Here is a 6,000-nt window from a genome sequence, read left to right on the forward strand (position 1 = left end):
CTGCGTCACTCACAGAGAACAGAGACAAACCACAGAAGCAGAAATAAAGCATAAAACCATTTACCAATATAGAAAATAATCAATTATTTTAACAAATACTAACATTTGTTTACAAAACATGCTGGTCCATTTCTTCCAGGAAGTCCCGCCTTCTTGATCCGCTCATTCGCCAGTTTTAATGCATACAACGGCACGTCATGCCACCTGGTTGCTTGCTGCCGAAACCAGGCCTTGCCTTGGCCTACTAACAAACTTGTTAGCACAAACATTTTTCCTTGTTATGACTTACAGAGATTCTCTCACGGGATTTTCACTTGGCCTTCTGTGTTCTCCCCTCTCCAGACACACATACACACATACACACACACTCACAAATGCACATACACACACTCACAAATGCACATACACACACAGCAAAAACTGTGTATCAATATATCTGGATGTCATTCTTTGTGATTTATAGAATCTTAATCAGTTTAAGCAAATGGAATATATGTAATTAAAGTAATCATAGTTTTCTACATCAATATTAACACACAAACACAATCAATGTATCAAATCATATTGTCTGACTTAATATAAATGCATAGAGATATTTACTACAGTCAAGGTTTGACCTTTGATAGTGACCTGCATCACTCACAGAGAACAGAGACAGACCACAGAGAACCATTTACCAATATAGAAAATAATCAATTATTTTAACAGGAGCTTTGAAGTCAGTTTGACATAGGGGCAAAACCGTGGAATTACAACTTCCGGGTCCATCATGTCAAGCCATGGGACCCAAAAGTACTATTTCTCATTTCTCGACATTGGGAGTTCTTTTTTTCCATTTCTTTTTTAAAGGTATTTCAACTTTGCTCTCCAAACTCTTAAATAGCCCTTATTTAAATCATAATGTCCTTAAAGTTGTAAAATTCACTAATAATCCAGAGTTATATTACCGGTACTTCCTCTATTCAGGCGAATGAATCTGAGTCTCACAGGCCTGTATTTTTCACAATTGCTCAATTGATCCCACAGTGCAGAAGTCAAACTTTTTTGGCTTCTTGAATCACTGAGAAACTTTCATTGTTTTTATTTATACCTATTTGTGTATGATTTTTTTTCTATTTTAATAACTGTACAGCATGTTGGTTAACTGAGGTTGTTTTTAAATGTGCTCTGTCAATAAACTTTGACTTGACTTGACTATGCTGCAGCAGGATGTGTTCAGTAAGCGACCTCCGTTTGTTTACAACAAGCACTGGACACTCTGTGCACAGTTACCTTGTTGTTCAACTCTGAATTTCTCTGGCACGATTGTAATGCCGCTATGAAATGTGACCACAATTTTGAATTAGCATTGATACGCTAATGGCTACTCTTGTAGCTGTAACAAGCAGCGTCGCTAGCATCAGTTAGCCGCTAGCATCAGTTAGCCGCTAGCTTTCGCTAATGACCAAATTTTACAACAAAGAAATAAGAGTTAGCAGAACTATTGTCCCTTGTTTTGAACCCCAACGTAAAGATATAAGTAACAACAAGTTAGCAGACAACTGGCTTCCTTTGCCCTAAATGTCAGTAATTTATATTTCCAAGTTTTACCAAATTAAATCACTGTTTTAGGCCGAAAAATACAAGTTGGCTTTTCTTGCAGTGTGGATATCCAACTAAAGTGTATTTTCTTACCTGCACATGTATTGTAATGCATATATAATGTTACACAACCTATTGAATGTTTCCATTGCCTCTCAAGTGGAGCGCCTCCCCAGTTTCTACTATGTTATCCGAGCCCATTGTACTGTCTGTACACACTCTTCGGCGTAAAGTGAATGCAACAGTATGAAGATAAACACTAATATTTCAGATAAGATAACCTGAGCAGATAAACTAAACAAAGAGGAGGTCTCATGAAGAAAACCATTATGCCTAGAGACTTGTTTCCATGGCAGCCAGGGTCTAAACTCGGGCAATCTGGTGTGTGGATGAGAGGCGGGGGTGGGGCTCCATACCAGGCTATTACATAACAACAGGCAGGTCAAGAATATGTAAAGAGCACAGAACAAAGAATAGTTTGCTTAAAGCTGGGCCACTTTTTAAAAAAAGGCCTTGAAAAGCCAGTGTGGTATCACATATCAAGACATGGTGGATAATCTGACTTTGCCCTTTTCATCAAACAACACAGACTATTCATTGTGAATAAGAGGCATCTTAACTGCATTTCACTTAGACTTAATCAGATATCGTGAGTACAAACATCACTACCCTCGACTGTGTGAGCACTAATCTCATCACATGAATACAGTCTCGTCTGCTTTTGGCCAAGCAGCCCCAGCTACCACTGCTATCACTGGTGACAACAGATTGGCTGTGTTTTCTGTGCCACCCCTCCCCCTCATGCTCACCCAGATGCTTCTCCCTTGTGGTGTTAGGTTTGGGGACATTAAGCCTTTGGAGTCTGGGGCTATTCTGTTGGTTTTGGACTCCTTTTCATTCTGCCTGTATAAACCACTTAAAAAGTGTTCACCCTGCCACGTTGGTATCATTGTTTTCAGTACAATCTCACCTATATGACCAGATTATTATTTTTTCATTTTGACTTACTGATCAACATTTTGAACACAGAAACACACAAGAAATACAAAAAACATATAAAAAACCCGATAAAAAAACTCAATTAAATTACAAAAAACACAAAAAAATTACCAAAAATACACATAAAAATTACACAAAAACACACAAAAAAATGCAAAACACACACAAAAAACCCCATAAAAAAACTCAATAAAACTACAAAAAACACACAACCCCCCCCCCCCCCCCCCCCCCCCCCAAAAAAAAAAAAAAACACACACAAAAATAACAAAAAACATACATAAAAATTACACAAAAACGCACAAAAAATGCAAAAAATTACAAAAAATACACAAGAAAATTGCTGCAAAATTCAAAAAAATCTCTTCAAAAACTTCAGTAAAATCATGTTAGACTTGGTCGAGGTAGTTTTAACTTTTCTAAATGGGACATGGAAACTTCTAGATAAGCCAAAACTTTAGAGGGAAGTGACAGCAGCAGGGCTCTCCGGCGCTTTCGTGGACTCCAGAGGGTTAAGTGACCATCAAGCGCTGCTGGCCTGATGGTCGGAAACTTCAGCAGCTGTGAAAGCAGTGCCGCACAGTGAGACAGAGAGGTTAGAGAACCTTGGATGTAGGAGCATGGTTGGAGATCAGACCACCACCAATTCACACGTCATCAGTCCGTGGAAGTTAGACCTCGAGGTTAGAGAATCTGATTCCAATCCCAGGACTGACACGCACCTAGCCCCTGGGTTAAATGCAAAGGTTGAATTTCCCCATTGTGAGGCTAATAAGTGATATGGCAGTTGTATGATTAGATCTAAAATACTTTCCCCAAATTGAACACAACAAAGTTCAATTCAAGTTACATCCAAAAGAACTCATGTTGCTCACATGCTTGGATAAGGAGCTTCCTTGTGTACTTGTCTGGTGGCCAATTAGGCCAGTCCTTCTGCACCACGACCTGCTGATACGAAACAAGAGAGACTGGGACAAGCCTAAATATAAGCTCAATACAAGTTGACCCAAATGAAATGATGACAGACACAATTCAATCCAAAAGACTCATGTGATAAAGAAATTACTGGGCTTTGCATTTGAATTGTTGCGATGGGCGTACATACTTGAGGACAGAATAATAAGTCTGGAAAGAGTTGTTTGTCATTTTAGAAAATAGCTTGTATGCTTTTCTACCAAGCAGAAATATTTATATCCCATAAAGTCATTACAGTCAACTGAACTGTTGTGAATCATTTTGTACAAAGTGTTAGAAAAATGGACAGTATCTGAATACATATGCTTCTAAATTTTTCTGTTATCTCAAAATAAGAACATGGGGGGAAAGAAAAGAAAAGTGGGAAACAAATCAGGTGATCTAAGTATCATCCTTATTGTTTTCTCTCTTGTGTTTATGTTTGTGACTCAAGAACAGGTGAAAAAAACTTTTTTTTCCATGCATTAAATATCAATTCTCAGCATCACCATGTCAAGCAAACACATGGCAGTTGTTTGATTTAAAACTCAGGTTTTATTGACTTTAGTTACTGAAATACTTTCTCCCAATGGATAAGAGAACATAACAAAGTTCAATACAAGTTATGCCCAAATTCATCTCCAGTCTTCCTTCTGTACTTGTCTGGTGTCCAACAAAATATATATAAGCTTAATACTAGTTGACCCAAATGAAATTATGGCAGACACAAATCAATCTAAAAGACTCATGTGATAAAGAATCTACTGAGCTTTGCATTTAAATACCTTGTATGCTTTTCTATATAGCAGAAATATATTTATTTAACCCTCTGGAGTCTCCAAAAGCTCCAAAGCATGACTTCTTCACCACATCCAGACTAGAAAACAAAGCAGCGTGGAGCCCTACTGTAAATTTACCTCTGAAGTTCTGGCTGTAAACTCCATGAGGCCAGTTTCAGTTTGATGATGATATACCAAGTAAAACTGGAGACAAGCTCAAATATATTTAGTATAAAATGATAGAACTGGATGTAACCCTCTTATATGTTATATTTGCAACCTTTGTTCACATTTGCAACATTTCTAATTCTTTATTGAGCATCATAGTGTTTTGAAAGTAAAAAAAAGATTAAAAATCACATTTTATGTTGGACTAAAGGACTAAAAAAAGATACAAAATGACCAAAAAGACACATAAAGACCATAAAAGACACAAAATGAGAAGACAGAATGACCGAAAAACACCCACAGAGGACACAAATGACCAAAAATGACACAACATGACTTACAAAGACACGAAAAGACATGAAAATGATTCAAAAATGGACAAAGACTCCATAGAATTAAGTCCCATAAGGTCATTAAAGTAACAGAACTGTTGTGAATCATTTTGTACAAAGTTTTAGTAAAAATGGATCGTATCTGAGAACATGTGCTGAAATTTTTCAGTCATCTCAAAATTATGAAAGTGTGACAAAAAGAGGAAAAAAAAATCTGGTGATCTAATATCATCCTAATTGTTTTTCTCTCTTGTGTTTATGTTTATGACTCAAGAACAGCTGATCCTTCTGCACGTGTGCACACTGGTCAGAGCTCTTGGTAGGAAACATGAGAGTGGAACAAGCCGAAATACAAGCTCAATGCTCTTTGACATAGAAAAAATCATGGCAGACACAAGTCAATTCAAAAGATGAATCCATCATTGCTTAATAATTATAATAATAATTGCATTTAAATTGCTGTGACAGGCCTACAGACTATCAGTGTGATTGTATGTTTCTGCTTCAGGCTTGATTAGCATGTACAGTAGGCTGACCTGTATGGAATCTCATTGCACACATGAGAAGTTGTCAACATGGTCGAAGCCGGCTGGTTTTTCTCTGTAGCAGACAAGACCAGGCTAGATGCTTCTTCCCGGAAGTTTTTTTCTTTATCCTGTTCTGCTGAACTCACTGGTGTCAGGTTTCCATTACACAGCTGGGGCAAAATGTTCTCTCTTTTTTTTCATGCACGTGTCTGCTACACGAGTGTTTTTGTTGTTTTGGCGAGTGTAAAAATTGCAACATAGTCTGCATGTTTACTTTTATTATATTTTGGTCTCTTGATTAGGTCATATAGGTGAGGTTGTGCTGAAAACAACAACAACAACAACAACAACAACAACAACAACAACATGGCATTTAAACATTTTTTCAGTGGTGTATACAGGCAGGATGGAAAGGATTCAGAAATGGACTAAATAGCCCAAAAAGACTCCATGGAGTTAAGCAGAAGTAACCTTCAGTAACCTAAAAGTGACTAAGTTGTTTTCATTATTGATTTGTTTATTGGGCTTTCTGTTTCTTCACCGGCCCTGACGTTGTGTTTTCTCCTCCCCCGCTGTCAAGTCTCATCCTGCAGTTTACAACCCCCCCCCTAGCGTGACCGTGAAGGCACCGCCACCTCCACCGTCCAGCCACAGGGATAA

This window comes from Centropristis striata, chromosome 9 (assembly GCF_030273125.1).
Source record: "Centropristis striata isolate RG_2023a ecotype Rhode Island chromosome 9, C.striata_1.0, whole genome shotgun sequence".
Lineage (NCBI taxonomy): Eukaryota > Metazoa > Chordata > Actinopteri > Perciformes > Serranidae > Centropristis > Centropristis striata.